At 52.0% G+C, this 14,508-nt stretch overlaps 1 long non-coding RNA gene across 2 annotated transcripts in view; it reads left to right on the top strand.

Annotated features, from left to right (window-relative positions):
* The first annotated feature begins 1,086 nt into the window (after positions 1-1,086).
* Positions 1,087-14,508, top strand: part of LOC107312636 (uncharacterized) — a 33,182-nt gene continuing 19,760 nt past the window's right edge. Inside the window, exon 1 of one of the 2 annotated variants that reach the window (XR_014945075.1) lies at positions 1,087-1,466. This is a non-coding gene — a long non-coding RNA (uncharacterized LOC107312636). The remainder of the gene's footprint in view (positions 1,467-14,508) is intronic. The other variant, XR_001554526.3, reaches the window with a different exon arrangement.

Genomic DNA, 14,508 nt, shown 5'->3' with positions numbered 1-14,508 from the left:
CGACCCAGAAAGCGCGTGTTGCAAGAATGTGCTTTGAGCCACAGCTCATGGCCAAGGCCATGGGACCAGCTGTGCTCCTGGTGTTTGTTTGCCAGCTCTGGGATTTGTGTTACAAACTCCATGTCATTTGTGTCCCAGCTGCTGAAAGCATGGAGGAAGCAGATGAAAGTCTTATACATCTGCTCCCTGGGAGTGCCAGAGTTCCTCAGATGCCACCCTTAACTGCTCCTCAGATGACTTTGGGTCTGAGGGCTCTGGGGTCATCAGCACTGTTGGAGTCCTACACTGGGGAAGGATTTGGCAGAGTGGAGAGGATGAGACTCTTGGCCCTGGCTTATATAGGGGGGAGAGTGGGATGAGAGCACATGAACCCATGCCTGGGCACTGTGCTGATGCCAGCTCCACTTGGGAAGATGGCTCTGACTCCAGCATCCAGCCACGTGGCTGCATTGTGGACACTGTGAGCAAAGGCAGGGCTCAGGAACATCCTGCCGTGTTCTCAAGGGACGTTCTGGGAGAGCTGAGATGTTCCTATGGGACAGCATGGAATCCACAGACTGAAATAAGACAGTGACAATTATGTCCCCCTTCCCACTCCCCCCCATGGACCCTGTTATGTCTGACACTAACCTGTTACAGCTGATAACAGCCAAAAACGCCGCCACTGCTTTCATAAAAATTCGAGAGATGTCAGATCATTTCCATGTGCAACGGGAGCCCTGGGGCCACGTCTGCATTGGTTTCTTCCCAAACATCTCCCACCACAGCCACTGTGGGAATGGGGCTGGGAATGCCCTGAGGCTGGAGCTGTCTAAAATACTGACCGCTGGCTGAGGACGGAGGGACAGATGAACACATAACTCCTATAGGAGATTCTAAGCACCAGAGGTCCTCCATGAACACTTCCTGATGGAAGCTGAGTTCCTCAGTCCCACGGGAATATCCAGAGTGTGTTCCAGCCAACAGCCCCGTGCTTGTGCCCTGAGCAGGATGTGCTCCCACAGAGCAGCACAGGAGAGGGCGCAGAGAGAGCAGTTGGCAGGAGCGCAGCTGTGGCTGGGTGTGAGTTTCTGGGGGGATTTTTATAGGGGGAAAGCTGATGAGTAATAAACAAGGTGCTGCCTGATTCTTGTTTGGAGGAAAAAGGGGGAGGGAGAGAGGAACGCAGGGAAAGGGAGAAGCACAGGGAAGAGGAGAAGGAGAAAGAAATGACCTTGGTGAGCTTTTCTGGCTGCTCTCCAGGTTGAAGGCTGATGCCAAAAAAATCTCCGAGTCCCTTTTGGCTGGAAGTACTCTCCCTGCGTTAGGTGAATCACACACACATTTCTGGAACATTACATGTTCACAATTGCAAAGCTCGCAGTAATTAGAAAAACTACAAGACCAAGGCAGGGGGAAAACTATGAGTCACACATGGAAGCGGTGTGATTGTGCTGCAGGAGGATCAGCCTCGCAGACTGCCTAAGGTAAGTGTGCAACAGCTGCACCCTGCCCTGCTTGGGGTGTGCAGGGCTGTGTGTGCATGGGGGGGCTGAGCTGCACTCAGGTGGGGTGTGAGGTTCACATGGAATGGCTTCGGACAACGAATCACTGCTGTGCTCTGAACTCTCTGTGGGGATGTTCTCACCCGCAGTCAAAGTGTTGCTCACATTAAGTATCATCCACATCCAACCATGAGTTTCGTCATTACAAAATAAGCTCTTCTTACTGCAGATTAAGAGCTGTCATGCCAGGAGCTGCTCATAAGGAGTTATTGCAGTGCAGTACCTTGCACTGGTGGGTCCATGGCTGCTACCAGGCTATGTGTGACCAGGAGCCCACTCTCTGGCATGTACCTGCTGCAGGGGGTGACTGACCAACCACCCACTGAGGCTCTGCAATGAGTTAGTAGGAGAACCCCAGCATCCCCCTGCATTCAAGGGGGTTCATAAATCATGCAGACAGTCTAGTTTCAAATGAACTGATTGATGGAGCTTTCTTACCTTTCTTTGCATGACCCTTCTGCTGCTATTCATTAACAGCACAAAGGATGCTTTAACCTGGGAGCAAACCGGGCTCCTCTTTGTTTAGTTAACTCTCCACCTGAGTCCTCCCATTTGGCACAGACAGAACCATGCTCCGTATGCATGCATTGCATTGTGTTGAATTACCTTGCATCATGTTGCACTGTGTTGTACCATATTGTATTGCCTTGCATCGTGTCGCATCACGTCAAGTTGCATCAGATCATACTGCATCGCTTCCTATTGCACTGCGCGGCATTACGTTGAACTACATCACAATGTGCCATGTGCCATTGCACCTTTGGGTGAGCTCTCAGCTGTGTCACTGTCTGGATCCTGGGCAGCATGAGCTCCCGCCAGCCCAGGCACAGTGCTCCCAGATTAGCCCTGACCAGCAGCTATGGGCAGAGAGGGCTGCCAGCGGTCAGCAGAGTCTCCATTCAGGGAAGGCCAAGGAGTGGATTACGCAGCAGACGATGAAGCGATGCTATGGACAAACCGCCCAAACATGAAATCTTCTTGCAATACTCCAAGACAGATTGTTACACATCTCTGCCAAGAAATCAGACATTCCTGCTAGAGTCAGGGCTTTCACAGAAGCCCCCTCTGAGACATCAAGTGAGGCTAAGACAACAGTCCAGAGCTTTGCTAGCAAATCATGAGTCCCAAGTGTCTCTCCAGCTGGCAGGACCATCACTGACCTGAATGGCCTTGTCCTCCCCGAAGCAGCTCTGTCAATTTGGCCACAATCCACTTAATAATGTAGCTAGAGTATAAAGATGTATCCAGGCCCAACCACAAAACAGCTGGAGTCTGTAGGGTTGACTTAATCCTGGTAGAATAAAAGAGGGAAACTAGTGGGAGTCAGCGAGGATGTTGCTGGCTGGGTTTGGAGCAGTGCTGAGTAATAAAAGGGATCAAATATGTTAGGCGCAAGCTGTCTGGAGCCACAGTTGTTGTTGTTGTTTTAACTAATTGAATTTTAGTGCTGGTGAAAGGTACCAGATTGACAACTCTGGGGAGCAGTGTCTGCTTCTCACACCAGGTACAGCACAGCCAGCCCCCTCTTAATTCCCATTTTGGCCCAGACACTGTGCTTTCCTCTCATGGGGACAGCCCCTGACATCTTAACCTGTGCAGCTGGGACCTGCACCAGAAGCTCTCTGCGTGTCCTGCTGACCCACTTGGAGGTGTTGAGGTGCTCCAGGTCTGGGAGGACATAACAAGCAATGGTCACAGGGATGGTGCTCGTGCCTGGAGAGGGCTGGGCAGCTGCAGAGGTTGCCTTGGGGTGGAGTGGTGTTGAAGGGAGGAGCTGCCGAGGGTGAGAAATCCACTTTGGTCAGCTCCCAGGAAGGGCCATGCAGGGGAGAGCAGGGCTGTGACTGGGTGGGAAGCTGGAACTGGAGCTGGAGCTGAAGCTGGAGGGTGCAGACAGGAGCAGCAACTCCAGAGGGGAATAGCATAGCGGCTGCATCCCAGGGGGTGCCGGGCAGGGATATGGCTGCATTCAGGTGCTGGCTGGCACAGGCAGGAGCACTGCAGGGCTTTGCTCTCCTGCTGCAAGTCAGAGTAAGTCCTCACCTGGTCAAGTGCTGCAGGGTCAGTCAATCTGTGTTTTTACACCATGAGTTTGACAGCCAGAAGACACCTGAACAATGCAGGGCTCTGCACACCGGAGTGAGTTTGGCCCTGGGGTATGCAGGGTCATGAGCAGGAAGCAGCAGCAGCACCAGAGAGACCCTCTGTTCCAGCAAGCACACTCAAGCAGATTCCCAGGGCTGGCTGCTTGCAGGACACCTTGTCAGTCCTGCTCTATAAATAGCAGAGAAGCAGCCCAGCAGGTAGCTGGCCTTTTGTAGGGGAAAAAGGAAGGGCTGGTCTTCAGCTCTGTCAAGTCCTGGTCAGAGGGGGCTGGTGGGTCTGGGCAAAGCAGGACCATGCTGGCAGTGCAGTGCTGTGTCCCTTTGCATGGCTGTGGGCTGGCACACATCAGCTGGCAGCTCTGCAGGCAGCACAGGGCAAGGTTGCTCTGCCTGAACAGGAGTGCTGCACTGCTCCCATTGTGTGGGCTTTGGAAGTTGCTTGGCAGACATTGAGGAGGATAAAAGCACTGAGATCTGCCTGTTCTCAGGCACACTGTGGCCATCCAGATGCAGAATGTGGGAAGCATTTGTCTGTGATCCTGATGAGCACAGGACATTAACTCCAGAGTGAGGTACCCTTCTTACTGGCACTCTAACTCATATTAATAAAGTGCTGTTTTGGGGACTGAATGGAGCACTGCTCTACTTTGCTGTGTCAGTTCCTCTGTTCTGACCCACATCTTACAGGCATCTATTAGTAACTGGCTCTGGAGTCAGACTCACAGGATATTGGATTTCCATCTGGTACAGCTGCATGGGAACTTTGGCTCTGCTAATAACATGGTGTGCCCCATCCCTGCCCATCCCAGGAGGATGGAGTTGAAAACAAGGAAGGATTAAGAAAAGCCATTGCTTTACTGCTCTGTGTCCTGGATTGCCTTAGTTCAGTTTTTTCCTAAGAAGTTGAGATGGGATTGAGTGCAGCCACACTGTGCTGTGTTGTCCTGTGCTGTGCTGTGCCATGAAGGGTGAAGCTCAGCATGGAGCTCATGTAGTGCAGCAGCTGAGACTCAGCATCCCCAGTGCAGGGGACACTGCAGCTGGTGCAGTTGCTGCCAGCACCCAGTGTGCACACACACAGGAGGGGAAAGTCAGCACCTCTCAGCAGATAGCCATGTTGGGGGAGAGGTACCCTGCTCCATACACATTTTTTTGTATTAAAAAGATAAATACAGCCTTTCACATCTGAGCTTCTACTTTGGGAGGGATGTTGGGGCTGGAGGACATGGGGATGTCCTTTCTGTGTCACCTCAGCAATCAAAGTCCACCCCCCAGCTTTCTCTTTAAATGCTGAGGGCTCTGGCTGGTGGCAATGCGCAGCATTGCCTCCCCACTCACGGCCAGCGGCTCCTGCTAATTACTGAGCTGCTGCTCTCCTCAAACCGTGCCTGCGCTAGAAGCCCGGCATCAAGGGGAGCCGGCGTTAGTCAGACTGGAAAGCCCTGAAAAACACCATGCAGGACCTGGGTGCTGCTGGGGCTGAGTGGATCTGCGGTGCCCTCCTGCCAGCTCCAGGCAGGGCACGTTGGAGCACGAGTCCTGCTGTTCCTTATCTGCTGCTATAACCCAGATCAGTGCTGCTGTCTGCACTGCCAGTCTCCTGGATTCAGCGTTGCTTCGGCACTTCTCGCTGCCCTGCAGCTCCATCCATACGGATTTTGGATTCCCCGTTGTCCTTGGAGCTCCCTATGGGATGCAGACCACCTGCCCTGCAGGTTCCACCTCAGGTCTGCAGAGAAGCAGCAACCACAGGGAAGTGCAGAGCTCAGCATCACCAGTCCCCGGGGGAAGGGAAGGGCTGAGGCAGATGCTGCCCCCCGCCCTGAGCCCAAACCCCTTGTTCGGGGTCCTCCAGGGGCTGGCTGATGCCCGAGATCCCTCCCAGGTCCCACCCGGCGTGGTGACAGAGGTGGCAGCGGGAGCGGCGGTACTCAGCCAGCACCTGGCACTGCTTCTGCTCGGAGCTCGGAGTCATTGAAATGCAGACAGCGAGGGCTGCACGACAAAGCGTGTGGCAGGCGTCCCTGTAAGCTGGCCTTGCATGCCACCTACGGTTCTTTCGGTGGAGGTGATGCGTGCTCTTTGTTTGACGGAGGAGCGGTTTATTTGCAGTCAGGCTGAGGCATCAGTGGCAGACAGAGATTCCCCAGCGGCTGTCTCTTTATCTGGAGTAAAACTCCAATATAAAACCCATAATAGGCAGCGCTGGCGCTTGGCCACAGCTCAGCTGTGCTGGAGGGTAGCACACACTGCCCTGCTCATGGTGGGCATGGAGCTGGTGCGCATCTGGAAGAAAGCAGCTGTAATAAAGAATGGTTAAGAAATGAGCCACGTGCTATTAAGATGCACTAAGGGAAGTAAGAGGGGTCTTGTATGGCAGCACAGGCCAAGGAGACCGTGTAACTGGTAGAGCAGCTGTGCTCTGAAGCTACCACTGCATGGCTGCTGCACACTGGGCTCTTGGATCCAGCAGGCAGCCGGCCCCAGCGCCTTGCAGCTGCTCCAACCCCAGCCCTGAGATGCTTTCTCCTCCTCCCAGAGGTGAGTTTGAGCCTCAGACTCTGACACTCCAGCCCCAGCTTTCAATTTCAGACAGTGTTGGGTTTTCTGTGTCCAGATTTGGGTTTGCAGTTTTCCTTGAGAGGGAAAGAAACAGCAGCTGGGTGGTTAAATCCAGGCCCTGACACATCCCTGCCAGGTCGGTGAGACCTCACACTGCATATGTCCAAAGAGGTAGGGGCATTTCAGAGTCCTGCTGTCCCAGCCCTGGGCGTTGTGGGTCAGGGACTGTAGCACAGAGCTCTGGCAGGTGGGATGAGTGGACACATCCAGCATCACGTGGCACAGGGAGGTGACAGCAAGCAGCAAAGAGGATGGGAGAGACAAATGGCTGTGCCCTGTGTGCCAGCACTAATGGGGGAGGATGTGCTCGAAATGCTAACATTGTGGTCACTGCTGGAGTGGGAATACAGAGCTGATGGAGCTGAGCTGGTGGGGCTGAGTGCAGGTCACAGCCAGGGGAGCCAGCCGAGTTTGTCTGATAGCATCTCACCTTTGAAGCTCTGTGTGAAGATGCAGTGACTTGGAAATCTGCACCGTGGAGCCTGAGTTTCATCAGCCAGACTGCTTCTGCCTCATTGCATTTAAAGAGAATGTAGTCTCAGTGCCAGAGAGGAACAGTGCTGGTACCCCACTGGGGCTGCTGCTGGCTGAGGTGAGTGCTGGGATATTTGAGAATTCTTCCCCTAAATATGGGGAAAGTGCTTCCAGGTAACCTCCCTTTTCTGGGGATGCAGGGCACACAATGGATGCAGTGGCAGGCACAATATCTATCAGAACCCTATTGTGACATACCTAGAGATGAAGAGCACCCACCTCCAGAGGTGACCACAGCCCAGGACCTTTCCAAAACACCAGCCCAGTGCCTGGCACGAGGGGTTGGCAGGGCAGGGGCTGCGCTGTGCCACCACGTAGCACCACACAGCGGCCAGGAGGTGACACCCCTGCGGTGCCCCTGCTCGTGCCTCTCAAATCTAAACGCGAGGTTGCCTTGGAGACAGTGGGACACGATCAGTCCCCGTGGCTCTGATGGCTCTGAGATGCAAGCTCGTGCCTCGAAAGGATCCATCCTGGCACAATGGCAGCATATCACATGTGCTGCCTTGCTGCTCCCCTGGGAGCGCATCACCCAGAGAGGTGCTGCACACAATCGGATTCCTTCAGGCTCCTGTGTGTGAATCCACCTGCTCAGAGCATGGGGTGCCCACAAGACAGCTCTGTACCCACTGTGGGCAAGCAGAGCCCTTCAGTGCCAGCACTGGGGTTGCTGGTGATGGGAAGCTGCCCTCGCCTGCTGCTGAGCCTCGGAGCCCCCAGAGCTGTCCTGTGCTGGAGATCTAAGCTCAAACAATAAGGGTAATGGACAGGAAATTAGAGATAAGTAGGTGGTTTGACAGGATTAAGGATAAGCAAAAGAAACATAATTATGTGATAGCTGCTATCGGACAAGGGCTCCTATGAAAGGGAATGTAAATGACCTAAAAAAAGCACTACACCAGATCAAACAGCCACACTTTGCAGATAACAGCCCAAAAACACGGCGTATAAATATTTATCACAAATGAATTCTCCAAGCACTCCCTGCTCACAATCACGTTAACAATAGATGGGATTGAGGATAATAAAGGTTTGCACAATCCTTTTCTATTTCTCCCTAGGGCTTTCATGCCTGCCCAGCTGTGTGGATGGGTGTGAGATAGGAAAAGGGTTGAGCACCCAGATGGGTGCTGCAGTGGGTGCTGTGGGTGCGGTCCCACCATAGCACTCAAGGTCCCACACTAGCAGCAGGGAGCAGCCAGCTGCCCTGGGTGCAGCCCAGCCCTCTGGTGAGCTCCTCTGCTTGTTGTTATTTATTTGTCAAGAGGGAACACAAAGCCTCCATAACCTGGGCTTGCAAATTACTGAAGCCCAGGAAATGAAAACTCCTCAGCAGCATTAATTGGAGGGCTTTTTAATTAAAATCAGCTTGTTTCCCGATCAAAGATTAAAGGAAGGAAGAGGGCTGAAAAAAGAAGTACAATAAAACAACTCCCTCTCTGCCCCTCTCTGGCATTCATGAGGTGCAGGCTGAGCACCCTGCGTCATCCCCGCTGCTTTGCTCTCATACCTTTTGGGTTTTTTCCCCCCACTAATGTCTTTTTTTGTCTTCTCTTCCTACCTGACCTCATCCTCAGCTTCTTTCCCTCTGCCTGTCGGGTTGAGCCTGGGCGGCCCCTCCCTCAGTGCTTGCTGGGCTCAGTGTTTGGAAGCAGGGTGCTCTTCCCTGTCCCCATTTGTGCCCCTGCATGGTGAGCAGAAGCTCCCTTGCCCAGGGAAGGGTTATTCTGCTCTGGACTTCCTGATCTAAGAACTGACTTCTGGCACAGAACTTACTGGTGCCTAAGGATTTAGCTGCTGTGACTAAATGGCATTCGATGAGGCTAACCAGAGTGCAGTGCTAATGAAGCTGTGGATTTGTTGCCTCGGAAGGACTGATGTCCACACGGCTGCCAACAGTTGCAGAGAAGGAAAAATCAGAATAAAATCAGGAAATTCTTTAAAGAAAACATATGAATTTACAAAAAAAGAAAAAGCAGTATTTCAGCTCCAGTCCCAGAGCAGCCACCAAGGACATCACAGCCTCAGCACCAGATATGTAGGGGGGCTCAGAGTTGGCTCCAGAGATGGCAGCCATCAGCCCGTGCTGCCCGCGGAGAGAGCCATAGGAGGACCCAGCCCCAGCAGAAGAGGGGCAACAGTGATAAGGAATTGAGTTGAGGGGGAATTAGTGTCAGCCAGCATGGTTTATAGAAATAGATCTTGCCAAACAAATGTGATTTTGCTCAGTAATGAGATTAGGCTTGCAGGAGCAGAGGCAGCATGTGGCTGCAGCATGGGACTGTTGGCTCCTGTGCTCCTCAGCACCCCCAGACTACTAATATGGCCCCAAGGGCACCCATGATATGAGGAGGGGCAGGGGGCTGCAGCACTGGGGATGCTGGGGTGAGGGGTGCAGTGACTGTGTGAGCCCCATCCTGCCCACTGCCTCCAGTTCTGCCTCTGGAAAGCCACTAGAAAATGGAAAGTATCCAGAGAAGAGCCACAGAAATGGCTGAAAAAATACCTTTGTTGTGCAAGTACATATTAGTGCATGAGTGTGGGTTTAGGGAGATTAGAGGGGATGCTAAAACTACTTTTCCAGTGTGGGAAGGAGTAAGGAAAGTGCTGAGCAGAGGCTGAGTGTGGACAGGGTCACACTGAAAATAATGCTCCTTTCTGGATGGGAAGGGGCCCTCTCACAATCCCCTGGGGGTTCCTTTCAGTTCCAAATCTCTCCGCAGCCAAGATATTTTCACAAACACATCCCATCTGCTCAGAGTAAAGGGGAAAAGTCTGGACACGGGGCAGGAGCACCCTGGCACCACAAGATGGGAGGTGGTGGCTGCTTTGGCCCCACTATGTTGGGTACCTCCCTGCCTTCTGCACAATGCAAAAGTCATGAGACACATCCCCTAACCAGTATTTCCAAGTGCAATTTGCCTTAAATACTGAAGCTGTGCAGAACTCACTGAGCTCTGATTCCCTGTGAGAGCCACCCAGCACTCTGGACCTCCCCTCTGCAGGTCGCTGCATGTGACCAGAGGTTCCCATGAGCCCCACTGCCCACCCCAGGCCCGTGCAGCCCAACCCTGAGCCCATCCCAGCGACACTGAAAGGGGAGCAGGGCCTGGTAGCTGCTGGGAACCAGAGCTCTTCTCCCCATCAGAGATACTCCTTATGTGCAAGAGATGCAGGCTAAATATGAGAAACACATTGATTGAGGTTTTGCTGCTACTGAACACAGTAGATATGTATCAGTTACACCACAGCCCAAACCTGTATCAATGTGTTTCTAATAATCAGCTGGCATCTCATTAACATAAATAACTGTCTTTTCTCATTTGGGAGAGTGGCTCCGTGGCTTGCTAACTGCACATTACCCAAATGCCAATTGCTTATTAGAACAATCTTTCTGCAGGTCTAACTCCCAGGGAATGGTGGTGTAATAAGACATCGCTTGTTACATAGTTGTTAGACCTTGGTAAATATGTTTCTAATCAGCAATTAGTACTTAATTAATGTGCTGAAAATATCATTTTCAATCTAAATGAAGCTTTTACGGGAAATCTGGAGAGCAGGGTGGGAAGATGCGAGTGAGTGCTGTGTGGGCGATGAGCACAAATCAGAAGGACAGGTTGGAAAGAGGTGTTTGCCCCATGCCTGGGATGAGTCTTTGCTCTCATGTCAATACAGCTCCAGGAAGGGGCTGGGCTGGGTGGGTGCCTCCAGGCGCTGCTGCCATCCCATGTTGCAGCCAGTTGCCAGCCACAGGTGCTTAGGTGGGTGGCTTCATGTGCTCCTTGGATGCCTCACGTTTCCATTTCCTCCAAGGAAGTTTCTGTACCCCTGCAACCATCCTGCCATCCTTCTATCAACATATCCCTGTTAGGCTTTGCTCCCAGTATTGCTTGCTGCAGTATAACCTCCTTTGCCCTCGCTTCCCTCTTTTCCTAACGACAGATGCAGGGATGGGAATAGGATGGGGCTGTGTGTCACCAGCTTGGTTGGATGGGGACAGCGCAGCCATCCCCACACCACTGTGATGTGGCACATGGGGCTGTGGTGCCTGCAGGCTGACCCAGCAGTGCTGGCACACACTCAGGTGTAGGGATTTGGGGCTTTAATCTGCAGCGCCGCATGTTTGTCCTTTCATTTCTCAAGTGGTTTGGAGGGAATCTGTACTCAGCAGCAGGATCGTTAATGCAGAGCAAACAATGGGCTCTTTAGGTCCTTTCCAGCTAATCATCATTGATCCAGGCTGACCTTTCTGTCCCTCCCCTAATCCCCAAATCTGGATTCTGCTTTGCATTAAGCTACCTCAAACGAAAGGTATCAGGAGATAAACCTTCGCTGCTGCAGGAGTAGGGCTGCAGGCCTTACCATGGCTCACAACACGGGTTGTCAGGGGCTGACCCTTCTGCTTCCTCTCCGAAAACCTCCCATCACCACCCGGCTATAGGCAAGGACAGATCCTCCTGTTGGGCTGTATGAAGCCTGGCAGTGGGTCAGGCTGAGGAGCTTCTGGGTCAGGGTGTGTTAGGCTGAGCCTGACAGCTTCTTCTTTCTTGACACCAAATTGGCTAAAAAATACAGCTGTGATGTGAAATAGAGGCATTTCTTAGCGTGAGTTAAATTCTGGTAGTTCTTACCCTGTTGGATGTGACAGAAATGTTCAAACAACCAAAATGTTTTGAAATGCAATCCTGGAAAGTTCTTTGTTCCTCCATGTTAAATCACTGGTTTTATTTCAGATAAATGGCCCAGATTTTAAAGAGGAAAAAGAGTAAAGTAATTTTGCAGCAAGCAAAATGTATGGCGTCATGTAAAAATGTGACAGCAGGGATGTGCTTGGCTGTCTAAGTCATATTTTCCTGGGCTAAATATGTGTAAGAAATGCAGAGATTATCCATTCATCTTGCTCATCCACCCATCCATCCATCCATCCATCCATCCATCCATCCATCCACCTTCTTCCTTCCTTCCTTCCTTCCTTCCTTCCTTCCTTCCTTCCTTCCTTCCTTCCTTCCTTCCTTCCTTCCTTCCTTCCTTCCTTCCTTCCTTCCTTCCTTCCTTCCTTCCTTCCTTCCTTCCTTCCTTCCTTCCTTCCTTCCTTCCTTCCTTCCTTCCTTCCTTCCTTCCTTCCTTCCTTCCTTCCTTCCTTCCTTCCTTCCTTCCTTCCTTCCTTCCTTCCTTCCTTCCTCCTCCTTCCCTCCTTCCCTCCTTCCCTCCTTCCCTCCTTCCCTCCTTCCCTCCTTCCCTCCTTCCTTCCCTCCTTCCCTCCTTCCTTCCTTCCTTCCTTCCTTCCTTCCTTCCTTCCTTCCTTCCTTCCTTCCTTCCTTCCTTCCTTCCTTCCTTCCTTCCTTCCTTCCTTCCTTCCTTCCTTCCTTCCTTCCTTCCTTCCTTCCTTCCTTCCTTCCTTCCTTCCTTCCTTCCTTCCTTCCTTCCTTCCTTCCTTCCTTCCTTCCTTCCTTCCTTCCTTCCTTCCTTCCTTCCTTCCTTCCTTCCTTCCTTCCGTCCACCCATCCCCAAACTGGAGGCACTCTCCTACCTGGGTGACATAACAATCTTAATTAATTGGCACAATTAAGTTCCCAGTTGGTTGGAAGTTGGATTTCACAGCAGCTGGGCTGTCCATGAGGGAGGCAATAAAAGCTTCAGTAACCAGAAGGAGTGCAAAGTGAGCAGTGTGGAGCTGGGGCAGCTGAAGGTGTGCAGGGCTGAGAATACATGTAGGGGTTGTTGGTAGTTATTGCTGTGGTCCCCCGCTCTGGATACAGCTGCAAGGTGGCTGTGCCTTTGCCAGGCTCCCACTCCCCATGGTAGCCTGAAGGGCTCTGCCTGAGGAGAAGGCTTTTTTAGTTATGTGCATATGTTTTTATTATTTTCTTTCTTTCTTCCCTCCCCCGCTCTTCCAGCACACTCCCACATGGTTTTCCTCCCATTTTCAGCTCTGAGATGGTGACAGCCATCTGTTTCCCTGGTGCAGCACAGGCCCTGTCAGTGGGTAATGCTGAAATGAGTGACTGGAGCGGGCAGGATGTGCCAGCGCATGGCTGGCTGCCGCCTGCCTTCCCCAAGCATAGGGACAGCTGCTCCCTCCCTTGAATGGCTTGAGAGTGATTTTCCATTCTCTTTTGCTGAAACTGGTCCTTGATGGACTCATCCCTCATTTCACTGCATCCCGAGTGTGCTGCTTGGATACTGCTTTAGCAATCCAAAGGAGAATACAGCCAAAGTGCAATGTGGCACTGAAGCCAGATTGGTGCAGTCCTGCCAGTCTCCCCATGATACCCTGACCTGTGCTGGCAGAGCTCTGGGCAAAGGGTGCTGGTCTCCCCTGAGGCCTAAAGCTCACTCTGACTTTCCCAGCCCCAGCTGGGTCTGCCCAAAGCCCAGCAATGTGCGCAGATGATGGAGGCTACAGGCTGGCAATGGGGCCATGCTGTGGGGCAGGGACTGGGGCTTTGCTGAGCCACCCATCTCCTGCCATGCTGCAGTGCCAGCATCTGAAGGTAGGATAAATAGCACAAGAAGAGAAAAAATATTAATAAAATCTATCAAATGGCCCTTTTCAAGGCAAAGCGTGGGGGGTGTGACCCAGCCATTGACATACAGCTCATGATAAATAAACAGCAATTACTCAAACATCATAAAAACAGACTGTAAAAGCTATATAAAACTCTGGCGAAGTAGCTATAAAACTGCACATGAAGGAGAGATGAGTGTGGATGCATGTGTGGATGTCCTGGGAAACACAGCCTCAGCATCCCGAGCTGCCTCCTTTCTTCCCACAAGCCTTCGTGCCTCTTACAAAAGTTGTTGTGCAACTGAGGCTTATGTTAGAAGTAAATAAATAAAGAGGGAGATGTGGCTGTGTCAGGAGGGACAGTCATTTGTCCCTCAGTCCTGGAGCTTTCTGTCAGAAGAATTAACTGGAGTGGGCTTTTATCAGATTTTAATAACTGGTGAGAGCTGCTTGGAGTGTCCTTTGCGGAAGGCTGCTGTGACTTCAGCTGGAGAATGAAAATCAAAGGCAGAGGTGTCCTTCCCCTCACAGGCTGTGTGCACTGGCCTTGATCTCTTCTCCTTCACTGCAAAGGCAGAAATTTCCCCCCTTGCCCCACTGCCAAAGCTGTCAGTGTCTTTGGGGCCACATGTCCCCTTGTGCAGTGCCCCCATCTCAGGAGAAGGAAGATGGTGCTGGCAGTGAGGCAGGCACATCCAACCACCTCTACATACACCTTCCAGCTGCTGGCAGCCCCCCCAGCTCCTGGGGCTCCTGAGCTGTGTCTGCTCGCATCGCTGCTGTAGAAGCCCTCCATGGTGGCCATCCCTGCAGTGCTTTGTCCCTTCAGATCCCTTGGCGATGCACAGCTGGGCTCTGTGTGACAAAGGGCTTCCTCTCATTCATCTTAAATCTGCTGCTGGGTAACTTTATTGGATGTCCTGGGAGTTTTGTGTTCTGAGAAAATGTGAATAATGGTTTCTTGTTCACCTCATCTCAATAGCCCACGATTTTATAGAACTCTGTCATATTTCCTCCTCTTTCCTCTGCGAGCATCTCTCTCCCCCTGGAATAAACCGCTCTGTTCTCTCAGCTATTATTCTCTCCTTTCAATCCTCGCAGTGTTTTTACAAGTCCTTCTCATGGATCCCTGGCCCTGGAACACTGTCTGCCCCTCACCTGTGCTCTGCTGCCTGCCACATTGGGGCTGCATTCC

Source organism: Coturnix japonica, chromosome 4 (assembly GCF_054131305.1).
Source record: "Coturnix japonica strain WE chromosome 4, WE-NBRP24, whole genome shotgun sequence".
In the NCBI taxonomy this organism is placed as follows: Eukaryota; Metazoa; Chordata; class Aves; order Galliformes; family Phasianidae; genus Coturnix; species Coturnix japonica.
This window is presented reverse-complemented; position numbering and strand designations above follow the sequence as displayed.